Source organism: Corvus kubaryi, unplaced genomic scaffold (assembly GCF_017639235.1).
Source record: "Corvus kubaryi isolate FWS band 111438036 unplaced genomic scaffold, C.kubaryi_AGA036_p1.0 132, whole genome shotgun sequence".
Classification (NCBI taxonomy): Eukaryota; Metazoa; Chordata; class Aves; order Passeriformes; family Corvidae; genus Corvus; species Corvus kubaryi.
The window spans coordinates 5,559,512-5,575,806 of record NW_024580666.1 but is presented as its reverse complement, the minus strand read 5'-3'; the positions used below and the strand labels follow the sequence as shown (position 1 = coordinate 5,575,806).

The following is a 16,295-nucleotide window of genomic DNA, read 5'->3' as shown; positions in this document are numbered from 1 at the left end:
AAGCAGAAGGAAGGCATGAATGTCTCTTCACTACCTTCGTTTTTACTGGCAGTGTCCCATGAAGTGAATGTGAGACTTAAACTGTAATCTGAATCAGATCATGTTTTAATGCATTTTGAAAGCGTCTGAGCAGCTATAAACGTCAGGTGGAGGAGCTCCTGGCTGTGTGCAGAGGCTGTTTGCTGGAGGTGGACCAGTCCCTGTGAGCCCCGCTCAGGTGGGGGCTGAAGGTTAGCAGTATAATTTTGACCAGTTGCTCACATAAATAAAGGCTGATGCCCAACATCACCATCAAAAGCTGGCATAGCCCCCAAGGGAGGCAGTGGTGTGATATTGCTGTCATTCTCACTGCTCATGTCACACCACACCACCCACTCCTCAGTCTCGTATTGATGAGATCTCACAGGAATTGTAGCAAGGACTCAATCACATTTATTGTCTCTCCTTCATTTTCGGTTCTAACTTGAAAGGGTTTTCCTGCTTCTTCCCACGGCCTTAATAAATATTTGTAGTGACGTAGTGAAAGGGGCAGGAGCAGGATGGAGGTGGGAAGGAGCAGCTGGGAAATTGTGAGATTGATGGAGGCTTTTCTCCTGTTGGTATTGCAGATGTCTAACTGACTGGGAGAATGTGGCAAACTGGGCCAGGGACAGGCTGCGAGGAACAAGGGTGACATCTGGCTTGGTGGGCTCGGAGCCATCAGGCACAGCCCCAGGTCCTTGTTTTGTGAAGAGCAGCCACTTCTGCTGTAAAGTTTTGTGCAAGGAAAGATGTAAGAGCAAGATGAGACAGCGTGCTGGGAACAACTGTGCGCTTTTCTAACTAGAGACAGAGAAATTACAGTGCATAAGTTGGGGTTTTGCTTTCTTGTTTTCTTCAAGAAGTATATTTGATAGACTAAAAACACCAACCCTTCCCCTTTCTGTGAGTTTACTTATTGTTGTCCAATCTGCGTTTTTCTACTCTTCTGTCACTCTGAGAGAATAAAAATGGAGAGGGATAGTTTGACAGGAAAGATAGTCAGTAAACCTAAAATTCTTGTTTAGACATGCCAGGTCAGAAATTTTTTAATTGTAAGGAAGCCTTGAGCCTAAAGTAATCCTTCAACCATTGAAGAAAGCAACCTGGGACATCTCAGCATATAAGACAATACAGATAAAGGATAAATGTGTTCCGTTTTGAGCAGGCCTTCTTACCTTTTCCCAATACCATTTTAGTAGGACAATAAGCATAAACATTCATTGTACTTTAAACAAGAACCTACTACTGCTTCCCTTAATTGGTATTAACCTTCATTAAGATGAGATTTGAACTGTGTTGGGTGCTATGCAAACCCTCATTAAAGTGCCTTTCCTCCCTGGTAAATCTTGCAGCTAACGAAGACAAATGATATAAAAGCAGTTGGGGACTATGCCTATTAACCTGGCCACTGAGAGTCATTTTATTAGATGTGTCATGAGGAAAAGGCATCTTAAAATGGGATTTGTAGAAGGCAGTTATGATTCAGCATGGCATTTCTATTTCTGATAGTAGTCCATAAATATGGGCATTGATTCTTCTTTGACTCAGTGAGACTCTAGCTTATGCTTAAGGTAAACTGCACCTTTAATCCTTCTCTAAATTAGATGAAAAGACATAGAAGAGCTAAAAATAGTTTTATAACTGAAATGCAAGCCTGGGTTTAATAGTATGGAAAAGAATAAAATTCTCCAGTAAAGGAGAATAGTCAGTGTTGACCTCCATAGAGATGGTTGCCATCTGGGAAGCTTGTGGTCCTAGAGCTGCTAATAGAAAATGAGAGTTGTCCTTGCCTCCCTTATTGTTAGGCTGTTCAGGAACCTTACTGAAATGAAAATGAATTAGTACTAACTGCATATTGCATTGTCGGTTTCCTGTAGTCAGTGTATATTAAATCAGAGTACCATTAAACCTTATTAATGACTATGAATAAACAAAATAAATCAAAAATTAAAACCTTAACTGAGATGAAAAGCTTCAGTTTATTATTTTCTCTGAAAGCTAACTCTTGTATCTTTTGGACATGGCCTCAGTTACATCCCAAAGCATCATGTATCCATAAAACGTAGCTACCTTGGCTCATAATGGGGGCTGGAGAACTGCAGCAGGAGGTAATCCTTGATAATCCAGTTAATGCTCTCAGTCAGAAAGTAGCCACAGATATGAAAGTGGCAAAGGGCAGCGCTGAATTAATTGCAGTAAATCTTCTATAGGCAGGATCTCAGTAGCAAAGCACTGGGGACAAATTTACTCATTGTTCCTTCAGTAGTCTTAAAATGGAGTGGATTTGGCAGTGACTGGCAGAGTGAGAGTTACTTCAGACAACAGACCAAATAAATCTCTACACTGAGGTCAGTAGACCAGTGTCAAAAATGAAGCTGACCTGCTGTGTCACTGAGTTCTCCTAAAGGATATCTCACCTAAAGGTTTACTACTTACATATTTGAAGGCAATGGTAATATTGGCCAATTAGTGGGCATTATGTTTGTAGTGAGTGAAGACAGAAATAGAGTATTTGGTTTGATTTCTAAATCTTACCTTCATCTGTTCACAGTGATCATTCTTAATTATGAGAATTTTGTTTCATTGCCATGCAGAAAGTTAAGCTGCATGAGTCATGGACAGAATGGTTTGCTTTTAATAAATGGAAGTGGATGCGGTAATAATAAAAAAAAAAAAAAAGAAAAAAAAGTCAGTTTGACTCCAAACCCATCTGCCCGTCTAGACAGATAGTGCCAAGCTCCTGTCTGCTAAGAAGTATCTTCTTAATAATGCTGTACTAATGCTAGTACTTTTATAGTACTTGCCATTTTTCAAAGTGCTGTGCCCAGCTAATTCATCGTTGGCTGGACTTGAGAGAGCCTTTTGCTGAGTTTGATAGCATTTTTGTGTCTTGGTTTTCTGTTATGTGCTATTTTGAATGCCATGTCCAATCAATTACGGAATCACAAGAATGTTTTAGGCATCGGTTCCCAGAGCTGGGCAATAATCCTTGTCCCTGTTCTTCCAGGGTTGCCTATTCATCTTTTCCTGGCAGAGACCATGTGTCTCCCCATTCCTCTCCCCTATAAAAAAAGTACTTGTAGTGGCCAAATGCTTTGCACAGGCCTGTTTTCTTTATGACTGTTTTCCTCTGACTGGAACCCCATGGGGAAGGGGTGTGTGTGTGGAGGTGTGTGTGTGTGTTGACACCTTCTGCTTTCCCTCCTCTAATTTACCTGCTTCATGTCAGAGGTTGTTTGCTATTATTCTTCCCTCGCTTTTTCTTCCTCCCTTTGAAGGGTTTTCCCCCTTTGAAAGGCTTTCCCAAGCAAGTTGCGTGTGTTCACCAAAGGGGAGAAACTGGAACAGCAAAAGGGGTGGATGGATAGAGAAGAGAATGGAAGGCAGAGCTTTCCACCTAGTTTACCCCCTTCCCCAGCTATGTGTCATTCTCCTGAGTGACTCTGACTCTTGCTCACACAGCTGGGTCCTGCCAAATCAATACAGAAAATGGAGAAAATACAGGGAAGGTATGTGGTACAAGGGGAAGGAAAGTACTTTGGAGGGAAGGTGAAGAAATGCCTCTCATAAGGGTTGAGGAGGAATAGGTGGTTGGGAGGTCCCTGGCCAAAGAGGTATGGTGCTAATGGATGGAGGGGGAGAATGGGCCAAACTGGATATGCAAAGAGGAAAGGGGATGGGGTAGCAGGAGCAGGCTGGGAGAGGTTTTCTGCAGACACTGAAGTGGAGAGGAGATGGTGTGTGGGTAGTGACACACAGGCAGCTCATGTGCAGCTGGGTGCAGAGGGTTCAAAGGCTGTGCATTCAGGGTGACTGCCAGTGTTTGGCATCCTGCATCCCACCCAAGCTGGTGCTGGTTTTAAATAAGCAAAATGTAGGAGTTAAAAACTCCTCCATGACAGGTAGCGGGGGCTGCATGACTTGTTGCCAGCAGGGCCTTATGTGGAGGTGAGAAGGGACTGCCTTGGGCTGCACCAAGCCTGATGTGTTGGGAGTTGAAATGAATGGAATTCAAATGGAACCATTAGCTTCTGACATCTATGTCTGAAGCACCACCTCCAGAAACAAATGAAAATAGTATAAGTAAAATTATTGTCCCATAGCAAGGCAGGAGATCAGTCTCCTGCTACCTGGACTTATCATCCAATGTCTTCCTTTTGTGTAAATGGACACTGAGTTAATTCCAGTAAAGTGTAGGGAGATTATTCACATTTCACACCTGTATAAGAAGAGTATGGATTCAGGCTTGCTATAAATTACTGAAACAACTTTTTTTTTTCAAAAAATAAATAATATTAAAAACTGCTGATTCATGGAAACCTAAACTTCCTTGGAACTTCCTTCTGACAAAAGTCATGACAAGTTGGGCACTAACCCACTTTGAAACTAGAAATTAACATTTGAAAATGAAAAAAAAAAACCCAAAACCTGTGAGTGGTGAGAGCTCTGAAACTTAGGCTCACATTGGTAGCCCAAAGGTACCAGTCCCTTTAATCTGTTGTGAAGATTTCCTGTTTGTAGGAGCAGCCTGTTAATACCACTTAATGCTTTGAGGTTAAATCAATGAGCTGGAAGCCTTCTAGATCCTCAGATGAAAGATGTCATTATGTATGCAGAATATCCACAAAAGGGATCACAGAGAATAGTGTAACTGTGGGGCAAATCTGCCTGCAGTACTGCTCAAGGACGGCATGGGTGGCTGGAGAGCACTAATACTTCTGTGATGTGTCTGCTTAAAAGTGATGTCAACACCTTCCTCTGTAATGGGCAGTGCAAGAGCTGCCAAAGGTCGAGCTGGTAAATTCTTGCTTGTTTTTTCACAAATATTTCTTAAGTCTCCTAGCTTGCTTTTGCGACTCAATGTGATTGAGAGCAACTCAGTCCTTTCCTTACTTTCCTCTTGTTTTGTTTTTTTTCAAATCAAACCTTGTTAACTCTAATGTGTGTCTTAGCTGTCAAGTCCATTCCCTTGTGATTTGTGATGGCTTCCAGAGCTCCTGGTGGAAAAGAGTATACAAGTCTTGTTATTTCAACTGCGTGACCAAAGGTATGCCCTCTCTTAGCTGATGGCATGCATTTTCCTTTTGAACTCTCTTTCCTTCTCAGGCACATTACGGTGTGCCAGTTCTGCTAAACGGCACTCTTGCATAGCAGGTGAAGAGGGCGGTGTGTGTCTGGCTACGATGCCACATGAAATACAGAACAGCACAGTTTTGCAGATCTGAGAAATGGTATGCTGCTGCCTACTGTCAAAACCTCTTTCTCTTTTTAAATCCCCCAGAGATGCTGCTAATTAAAGGAGCTATTCCCTGCCCCTCCCTCCCCCCTTGATTCATATCAGAGCCCTGAGTATAATTTGGATCTCGTAAGTTTTGGGAGTTCTCAAAATGCCCTATCTAAAGAGAGTATAAGCCTCATTTATCCACTTCGCTGTACTAGGGTTGAAGGTGCAGCATGAGACCGTGTTGATCTGTCACTCTTCTGCAGCCAAGCCATCACTGCCCTTCCTGTGGTCAATTCCTCCTCTGGAAAAGAGCAAGTTCAGCTGCTTCTGGTCCTCCAGAGAAGCAAATGAGCAGTGCCTCTGAGCACAGTGATGCAGCAGTCTCAAACCCAATAGCCACTCCTATGTGTGTAGAGTGGAGAAGTCAGTTTTGTGCTCTAAGAGAAGCTATGTATTTACCACATTGGAATGGTGTAAGTAGGATTAATCCCCTCCCAAACTGCTTTTGTATGCACTACAAATTTTTGATGCTTTCTGACATGTGGCATGTTGTGGTCTGTACTGGAGTGCAAACTTGAAAATTATCTTCGGTTTTACATTATTCCTTTTGGACCAGGAGCTGATGTGTGACAGGACCTTTTTTTTTTTTTTTTTTCATGTTTTCGCAATGTTGTTGAGGGAAATATGGTTTGTATTTTAAGAACATGTAGTTTGTCAGTGAAAACTAAATTTGAAAAGGCTGGTACCTTCTCTCCCCCCCATCAAAACCCCCACGTGTAATGCAAAGCCAGACCTTGCCAGCTCTCAGCTTGCTGCTTTTAAGTTGACGGGGAGCTTCTCCATCGCGGGGGTTTGCCTGCAACTGCAGCAGCTAAACTCGACTCTTTAAATAGATGGATTCATTTAACTGAGCCAAAAAACGGCCGGATCCCTCCGGACACAGGTGGGGATCCCTGTGCTGGGCGGAGGTGGAGAGGGGCTTCCTACCGTGCCCGGGGAGCAGCCCTCGGTGGCCCAGGGAGGAAGGCAGGCGGGAGGGCTGCCTCCGCAAACCTGCCGGCATCCAGCTTTTGCCGCCCGCCCCGGCGTGCGCTTTTTATTTTTTTTCCCTTTTTTTTTTTTTTTTTTTTTTTTTTTTCCCCCCTTTCCTTTTTCCCTCCCTCTCTCCGGAGCAGCCTCGGCAGCCCTGATTTGCTGGGGAGCGGCGGAGGCTCGCTCTGGGCAGAGCCGGGCTGCGCTGCCTCTGCTGACGCGTGGCCGCCGCCGCGCCGGGAGCAGCCCCGCGCCCGCCGCCGCTCCGCGCCGCCGCCGAGGAACCTCCGCGCCGCTCCGGCCCCGCTGCCTGCGGTGCCCTCCCGCAGCGGGGAGCTGAGGGTATGCCCGGGGGGGCGGGGGCAGATTGCATCTCCCCCCTTTTGTAATATATACGTGTTTATTTATATATATGTGCGTGTATATATAGACACATATATATAAATATGTGTGTATATATATTTACATCATTCTTAGGAGCCATTTTTAAGTAGGGGGGGCGGCGTGTGCGTGCGGCCAAGCTGCCCGGGGGGGCCGGGGCAGGCAGCGAGCGGTGTCCCCCGCAGAGCGGGGAGGGCGGCGGGGGCTCTGCGGGGACACACACACATGCACACAGGCTCGGCTGCTCCCGCCGCAGCTCTGCCGGGGGGCGGAGGGTGGGAGGGGGACTGCAATTTTAATTTTTTTAGGACGATGCGCATTTCTGTGGGAAACTTCTGTAGGCGGCGGAGGGGGGCGGGGGAGGCGTGTGGCGTGGTAGGGCGCACCCCGAGCCCCCCTAGGGCCGTGCCACCCCCACTGCCCGGTGTCCCGCTCACCTGGGGGACACAGCACCTGGGCGGTGCAGGGGCCCGGCCGGGGCTGCGCTACTCGCGATGGGGGGGGTTACCCCCTACCCCCCCGCCCCGGGCCGTGGCTTCTGCAATGCGGTGGGTGTGGTTATGCACGGAGCACATCGCAGCCCCGGACCGCTGCAGTGGCAGCACCGCGCCGGCCCCCTCCTGGCCGGCAGCGAGGGGCCCCAGCGGGGCGGGCTGCCCCGCTCCGCTCCGCTCCGCCCCGCGCTGGAGGGATCGCGCGTCCCTGCCTGCCTGACCCGGCGCGGGCTCCCAGGTGCTCGGGAGCGCGGCCCGGACGCTGGAACCCCTCACTCTCCCCCATCCCCACTCCTGGCCCCGCGGAGCGCGGCGTGGAAGTGTCGGCCAGGTCTGTGGGCAAAGGGGAACAGAGAAGCCGTGGGTGCGACCAGCGTGCGGGCTGAGCGGGTCCGTCGGTGCGCCCGCATCCTGGGTGCGGTCCCTCGCCCTTGGGCTGCCAGAGAGGGACCGGGGCGGGTGGGCGGAATAGGATTTTTTGTCTTTTTCGGTTGCCCCATTTTTCATTCAAAGGCGAAACTTCATCACATATACCGAGAAGCTTAAAAACTCTCACTCCTATGGTGATCGCAATAGCAAAGCATCCCTGTCTGGCCTTGCGCTGTCTTGATTTAATTTCTCTTGGGGCTGTGCTGGAAGAGAAAGGTGCTGGGTCAAGGCAGTTGTTACTCTCACCACAGTTCTGCAGCGTGTGCTCCTGTTTGAGGCAGAGATGGAAAATATTTCCTCCGCTGAACATGCACATTGCTTCGAAGTTGAAGGGAAACTACTTACAACGTTTGAGGTCTTTCCTGTCAACGTGATTGCAAGTCAGAGGCCCACTTGCCCAAAAAAAAAAAAAAAAACAAAAACCAAAAAACTCTGGGTTAGGTGTGTCCCATGTGCATCCGTCCTTTTACAGCCTGGTGAGCTGAGGGATACCTTCTTGTTTTACTTTTAGCAGTTGTCAGCAATTGTCTCTGTCCATAGAAAGCTTTGTAAAAAGGTTTGTATAAAGAAAGCAACTATAACTAAATCTCATAAAAAATAAGAATTATAAGCAAGCTTCATAAGGCTTTGACCAGTAAAGGTCAGATGTGACTGAATGTATGCTTTTTCTCTAAATCTATGGAGAAGAGTCCTTTCATAGAGTATTAAAAGGTCAAGATCATCATGCTGCATCACTGATGTTGTTAAATTCACTGGTCTTGCTGCACCTCTGAGTGTGTACATGCATAGTCGGGTATAGGCAAATACTGCTATGCTGGTCTCCTTGGGTTGGAAAGTTTCAGCTCTAGTGTGAGGATGAGATCTGCATGGCAATCAGGGGAGGAGAAGAGAGCCTGAGAGCACCGCATTGGGGTGAGAGCTGCTGGAAGTTTATTCCTTACAGCACTGCATGAACAGGAAGGCTCCTTGAGCTGCTGGCATGCTGCAGACCTGCTTGCTGCAGCAGAGAACACGAAACACATCGGGAAAGATTTAAAATACACTGGTTCTATTTAATCAGACCAGGACAGCCCCGGCATCTCCCCACACTAATTGCCTGCAGTCGCATCCCTCCGTTAATGGTGCAGCTGATGGCCTTTTCTCCCGAAAGGCTGCCCTGTATGACGAGGAGCTGGTCGGATGCGCATCAGGAGGTCATCCCATGGGAGCCCCGCTGCTGCGGTGGGCAGGTTTAGCCTTGGGGAGGAGCAGCGGGGGAGGGGGGGCACAGGGTGTGGCACCCATCCCCAGCCTCCCCCTGCGCCTCAGCCTTGGCGGCTCCTCACTGGGTAGGGCTGTGTCTGACTGCTGGAGAGCTGCACCAAAACTGGAGAGGGCTGGTTTGGGTTGGGGTTTTGTTCTCTCTTCTGGGAAGGAGCAAGTGAAGGTGAAGCTGCAACTTATGTAATTTTTCATTTAATCAGGATGAAATTTGTTCTTGTCTGTAGTGGAAACCTGCTGAATATTTAGTCTTTGATGAGAAAGAATTGCTATTCAGGGATTTTTCTTTGAAATCCGGGGAGGGGTAGGTGATAGTAGATTTGTCCCACAGCAACGTGGTCGTACCTATGTTTGTTATATTTGTTGTTTGATGCATGGTTGTGAGTTCCATGGGGGTTATGCATAGTTGTTTTCTTAAAATATGTAAAATGTCACTTCTTTGTATTTCAGGCATGATCTTGAGTTAACAGAAAGTTCTTGAAATGTGTTAAATGTGTTATTCACGGTGGGTGACATTCAGACTTGTTTCATGGAAATCTCATATACCAGTAAATGACTGCTTGTTGTCTGAGGGAAAACGTCAAACCATTTATAAGTGGTTATAAAAGACTTCTTGTCTCTCATGAGATGAAGCATCAGCTTTATTTCTTGTGCTACGGCATTTTCAACACAGAAGTGTGAAACTGTGTGACTTTGTCACATCAAAATACATCCTCGGGTGAGAATCTGTGTGTGTTCAGTGCATGTTCAATATATGTTGGGCTTTGGAAATGAAGGGTTGGTCCATGCAGGGAGGGCTGTTGTGGGTGTGCAGGACTGTGGTTTTTTTGATGTGTATGGCATGGCCCTAGGATTTGTGGTTTAGCATCCTATTTATCACATTTTTACTGGAAATATTTTATGACTGCAGTGTTTGAATGTTCAAAGTGTTTTGTTCGAACGAAATTTCTCTCTAATCAAGTGAGTATAAATGCATGCATATAACTGAAAAATATGATTGCTGTCAACTAAGTTGAAAATTAGGCTGAGAAAGTGTTTATTCTGGAGAATCATGATGGATTGTTTTTATTTGGTACAAAAGTTGTAGAGTATAAGAATGTTATCCAGAACTAGACTTAAATAAGCATCACTAAGCAGTTTGAGTCAGCAGCATAAAGGAAGTCTTCAAAAGAGGTGAACCACTGCGAGAATCATAGATTAGCTAGCTTTTATAGAGTGTTTCTCTACATTTTCAATCTCCACTGTTAGCCATTTATAATGGCTGGAGAATGGTCCAAGTCTAAATGAGTATGTGGACACATAACGCTTACTCTCTCAATAGCTGGCTAGAAACACCCAAAGAGAAAGGCTTGTTTTCTTTGGGAAGAGCTCCATTTCTTAAAGTGCACAGCCCAGGTAGTGGAGAAGAGGAGCATAAGCGCTTTTCTTGGCTTCGGTAAGAGAAAACCTACAGACCCTTTGCTCCCTCCCCTGCCATTCTCAATTCTTGTCACCATCACCATCAGTGCAGACGAAGCTTGGGAGGATTGCTGAGGACTGAGCACCTCTGGAGAAGCAGAAATGGGTCAGTATTTGGGACAACTGAGTTAATCTGAGACAGTGCGCTGTATAGACAGCAAAATCAGTATGTCCTGCACCTTTCCTGAGTAATTTATATAATGCAATTTGAGTAATTGTCAGCTTTTTGTCTCTGGAGGAAAATGAAATCTTTAAATTTACTTGGCCTTTGTATCAGCAGAGATGGCTGTTCTTGAATAAAGTGGATAAAAGCAAAAAGGAAATTATAATCTATAAAACCGTGAATCTATTTGTATCCTATGGGATGCAGTACATGAAAGGGTATTACTTAGTTGAAGATTTAAAAAGTACACAGAAATTAAAAAAAAACTGGAGGGGGTGAGCTTTTGTACATAGACCTCTTCAATTTTTACCCTTTCTTTTTTAGATCTTGGAAATACTTTGTGTGCCACAGACAGAGAATCCTTTTCAGTGGCTTCATTATCTTATCAAAACTGATCTGGTGGCAAGCTGAGAAACAAAAGAAGTACTGAAATCTGCATGAGGATCACCCACCAGGTGTTTGATCCCACTGAGAAAAGTCTTTCAGTTTAGGGGGTTAAAGAAGAATGTAGAAACTGGGGACTCGGAACATGTGTCGGGGATAAAGGGCTAGAATAAATGGAAAGCATATGTGAATATAAAAAAGTATTTTCAGGAAGGGGAAGGGAATGTGAAGAGAAAAAAGCAGGATACAGTTTTGGATACCTGCTCATGTGCATGTATTTGTATGAAACAGATGTTTATTGACGAATGGGACAGGAGGAAGCAGTCACGGCATTGCTGTGTTAGGTGAGACTTGGGAGAAGAAAGCTCCTGTATGCCATAGAGAATGGTTGATGATTTTAGTTTTGGGCTATGTTAAAATGGTGACTACCAAGGTGTCGCATGTGCCCATTCCCTGGCTTTTACTGCGGCCTTTTTCCTAAAACAGGGTTTGGGTTTCCCAGATGGGCTGCAAGTAGCAAGTGAGGGAATAATTCGAGGTGGCAACAGCTGACCCTGGTGGGCTTTTGTTCGGAACCCTGCTGATGAATGGTGGGATGTTCATGGGAGAGAGGTAGGGAAAACACCTGTCCCTCGCCCCTGTCAGACTAGGGCAAGCTGCCCACTTATGCCTGTGGGTTTGTTCTGCTCTGTAGTTGTGTCCTGTTCTTCCAGTCAGGCTCTTGCCTATCACTCCCCCTGCATGTCCCCTTTCCCTGGCTGCACTCACTGGCTGGGTGCCCCTTCCTTTGGGCTCCTTGGTGGAATCCCTGCTGGAACCGGATCCTCTGGCACTGTCCATTCTTCCCATCGCCCAAGAAAGTGGCCAAGTACCTGCCCTGCTTCTCCTCCTCCTCATTTGGGATTATTCCTTCATATTCCTCACCCTCAGAGCTTCATCCCTTGCAGTGGCTCAGTCAAAGTACTCTCAACCTCCCTGGAGGAGGTAAATCCTGGGAGACAACCATGATCTGGGGTGCACCTGCAGCCCCTTTCCCTGGTGGCAGGAGGTGACACCGCTCATGGCAGCCAGGAAAGCTGACACTGCTGGTAACAATGGAGCAGCAGGACTCCCTGGTGGTGGAGGTTAACTTGTTCAGTCCTTATGAATCTGAGGGCAATTATGTGTAACACCTCCAGTTTCCTAGGACATACTGGCTGCAAATAAAATCGTGTTTAATAAGCCAGCAAATGTAAACAGGCTGTGAAGAACAGAAGAAGAAAGAAGAAAACAACCCACCTCTTCCAGACCTAGGAAACATATGTTTATACTAACTGAGAGACCTGTTCTTGCACCCTGACTCACATTGGGGAGTATCTTAATCTGCCTGTCTTCCCACAGAAATCGGTAAGCCTGGCTGTGAAGCAAGGCTCAGTTTGCTTTAGAGGGAAGTATCAAAATCTGACCCAACCAAGTCATAGCTTAGGTCAGGAAGCTGTAATCTTTCTAAGGACCTTGGAAATGATTGCTTCACCAGGTGCACTGTATTTATCGCTGTTTTCTTTCAATTAAATTACTGATGTTGCAGAGCAACTCTTGGGGCAGACAGAGCTTAGCCCCTCTGCTCCCAGCACGGTGTGATAGCTGAAGGTGCCCCACAGATGCACTGGAGTCCATACATGGACATATGCATGTATACAAACAGAAACATCACTGCTTGCCTGGGAGAATTATTTGTAGCAAGAAATCTGGTACCTCTAGTTTGTTCCTAGTTTGCATATCAGTAAATTGGAGGCAAAGGTAAAGATAAAGGTAAAGACAGTGGGTGATGTATAAAACTGTGTGCTCAGGAAAGCAGGGTCTTTTAGTCTGGCCAGATGGTCTTGATAGTCCAGGGACTATCACAGAGCCCTTTGTATGGGGCATCTGGCATCGGCACTGCCATGGGAGGTTGGGGAATGATGGGCAGCTGCCTTTTTGGAGGTCAGCATGTCACTTTGTCTTGAAGCAGGTGTAAAACACAGGTCTCACTTGCACCTGCGGGGCTGGCCCAAGGCACAGTGGCTTCTTGTAAGCAGGTTTCTTAATTGATCATTTTGTAACAATCGCACAGTTTGCTGACACCACCAAGCGGTTCGGTGTGGCTGACATGCTGGAAGGAAGGGATGGCATTCAGGGGGACCTTGACAGGCTTGAGAGGTGGGCCCATGTGAACCTCAACAAGGTCGAGGTCCTGCACATAGGTCAGGAAAATCCCAAGCTCAAATACAGGCTGTGAGATGGATTGAGAGAAGCTCTGAGGAGAAAGACTTGGGGGTGTTTGTGGAAGAGAAGCTCAACATGACTCAGCAAGGCATGCTCACAGCCCAGAAAGCCAACAGCATCCTTGGGCTCCATCAAAAGCAGTGTGACCAGCAGGCTGAGGGATGTGGTTCTCTTTACTCCGCTCTCATGAGACCTCGCCTGAAATATTGCTTCCAGATGTGGGTCCCCAGCACAGGAAAGGTGTAGACCTGTTGGAGCAGGTACAGAGGAGGGCCACAAATGTGATCAGAGGGCTGGAGCACCTGTGAAGACAGGCTGAGAGAGTTGGAATTGTTCAGCCTGGACAAGAGAAGGCTCTGGGGAGACCGCAGTGGGACATGTCAGTTAAAGGGGGCTTACAGAAGAGACTGAGAGACTTGATAGGACAAGGTGGGGATAGCCAGGTTGTCCAGAGAAGTTGTGGATGCCCCATTCCTGAAAGTCGTAGAATCGTAGAATACACTGAGTTGGAAGGGGCCCATCAAAAATCATAAAGTCCAGCTCCTGGCCCTGTGCAGAACACATGTGCCTGAAAGCATTGTCAAAGGCCAGGTGTTCAAGGCCAGGTTGGATGGGGCTCTAAGCAGCCTGGTCTGGTGGAAGGTGTCCCTGTCCATGGCAGGGATTTTGGAACTAGATGAGTTTTAAGGTCCCTTCCCATCCAAACTCTTCTAGAATAATGGCAGTATGTGGCTACTTTAACCATCTCACCGTGTCTCACTAGGCAAGTGCTGTAAAATCTCAAGAGCAGCCCTGGAAGGAGGAGTACAGCTGTAGGGTTGAAAGGTGAAGTGAGAGGACAAGGGGTTTTTTTAACCTTGGAATTTGTCTTTTCCATTTCTTCTGTCTTTCCCATTTAGATCATTCCAGAAGACTAAGGTTTTGGTCAATTATATGTGCTTAAAGAGAAACACTGTAATGTAGTTTCCACTGTACTGAAGCATTATTCTTGTACAGCTGGAGCTGGCAGCCTTTCATTCCCTTACCACCTCCTTTTTTCTCCTAAAAATAGCAGCACACTACAGCAGTATTACAGGAGAGGCAGAAGAACGTTTCCTGAGCAACAATTTTTGCCGGATAGTGGTTGAGGTAGCATCAGGAGCAGATTTGGGGGGAGTTGGAGGAAGATATAAATAGAAACAGAACAAAATGGGACAGAGGCAAAATTGGTACGGAGGGGATGAGGCTGGTCAGTGAAAAGCCTGTGGGTGGTGACGTTCACTGAGCTGTGTACCAGCCTGCCTGGGGAATTGGGAGAAACCTCAGCACTTGAATCATTTAGGAGTTGTCGAGACAGAGCACTCAGCAGTGCTGTATGGGTAACAAACTCACGGTGCAGATAGGAGGCATGGGTGACATGACCTAATTTTCATCTCTGATTTCTATGATTTATTAAAGAGTTTTGTAGACTTTCTCTTAGCAGACGTAGAGCTGGAATTTGAGGCATGGCAATTAGGAGGATCCTTTAATACTGTGCCAGCACACTGTTGGGGTTTCTTCAGTTACTTGCAGGGGCAGTGTGCTAAGTGCAGCAAACAGAGGTTGGGGGCAGGCTCTGTTCCAGTTTAGATCTGGTATTGACACTAGTTTGCTTTCTGTGTTCAGTCCTGCCCTCAGTGCCACTACTCATATTTGTGGATTATAATAATCTATTTATGGGCTATAGTAGATATTTTGGAAAAAAATTTTAAAAGTAACCACCACCCACAGCTGCTTCTCATGCCACCCTATTTAATGACACTCTCAAGAAACAGAGAATAGCTGATTTGTCTCACTTTATCCTGATCTTGGGAATCCCTTCACACCTGGGTTGGAGAAGCAGAGCCAGCAGACAGTGCTTCTGCCCTCACTGGTTTTCCAAGATAGGGAGAAAAGACAGCACCCCACCTTGTTCATCAATATATTTAAATATATTCAGCCAGGCTTTCTGTCTGCATAAACAGTGTACCGACTTTTATTTGCACATAATTAAATATGCCACACAATTACTGTGATGGTGAAATGCTGATGTAACTAAATTACTTGAAAGCTAAACTAAACTAAACTTACTTGAACAGCCGACTTTACTCTCTAAGTGTTGGTGTTAAGGTTGTTATTTCTGATCTGGTTCCCGTTCACCGCAGTTCTCGTGAAGCCCAACCACATAGAATTTCACACTTAAGGTTTGAAAGTGTTCTGTCCTCATCTGCTACTTCTGTGACTTAGATTTCTTGACTTATTCTTCATTGTGTGAACCCAAAACTGTTTTTCTTACACTTGCATCATATATAAACTATGAATATTTTTCTGTGTAGCTTCTCTGTCAACATGATAATGCAGGGCAGTAAAGCCACTCATTTTCTCAGCCCTAGGGGACAGTGATTGAATTAAGGATGCAGACCTGAAGAATAAAAAAAGTAACTTCTTTTAAATTTTTGACCAACTTCCCATTGCTGTGCTGTACGAACAGACATAAAATGTCTCTTGCCAGTGTAGGGCAAACTGCATGGTTGTGGGGCTACCCATGGAGGCAAGATGGTTACACTGACCAGGATTCCAGCAGCTTCTGTAACAGGAATGTCTGTGTTGAAACAAACTCTTTACCTGGCTTTGGACTCCCTTGCTCTTCAGCTCCAATTTTGTTTTTATCTACCTGCTGTGCAGACATGATCACTGTAGTTTCCCCATCCCTTGTTGTCCTGAATCACCTTGCCTCACCCCAGTAGGTTTGGTTATTGCAATTTATTTTCCTGTTTCGCTGTGTCCTGCATCTTCCATCATCTGAAGCACCCCTTTCTATGTCTAGCCAGTGTTTCTTCTATATGAAAGCAAAATAGCTGGTATGAAAAAAAGATGCCCCCCATGACCTTCTGATCCTGTGATATTGCTTTAAAGAACACCATCAGTGTAGTTATGCCTCCTTCTTTTAGCCAGTCTGTGGAAATCGATACAAGTGTTTGATACCTCCACAGGTTTGGAAGAAATCTTGCTGTGCTTTTTTTTTCCTAAGTAAAAAAGTGCTGGCATGCGCCAGAAGATGCGGCAACAAAGCATCATGTTATAAATTTTCTGATTGCATAAGAAGATACCCGTCGCTCTCTGGCTTCCAAGCAGTTCTAAAGGGATAAAACAGATACGTTAATTACATACTGCATTATGTACTTCACTGAACATGCTTTGCTACCTT

General features: G+C 45.9%; 1 protein-coding gene across 20 annotated transcripts in view; it reads left to right on the top strand.

Annotated features, from left to right (window-relative positions):
• Positions 1 to 16,295, top strand: part of EPB41L3 (erythrocyte membrane protein band 4.1 like 3) — a 143,191-nt gene that overhangs the window by 39,393 nt on the left and 87,503 nt on the right. For 4 of the 20 annotated variants that reach the window (XM_042030985.1, XM_042031023.1, XM_042031003.1 and 1 more), the window contains exon 1: positions 6,522 to 6,619. The exons of 8 other annotated variants lie outside the window; for them this stretch is intronic. The gene's annotated coding sequence lies outside the window, so the exon portion shown is untranslated. Of the gene's footprint in view, positions 1 to 6,519; positions 6,620 to 7,380; positions 7,484 to 8,910; positions 9,008 to 16,295 lie in introns of those variants that run through there. 8 more of the 20 variants (XM_042030835.1, XM_042030800.1, XM_042030711.1 and 5 more) reach the window with 4 other exon arrangements.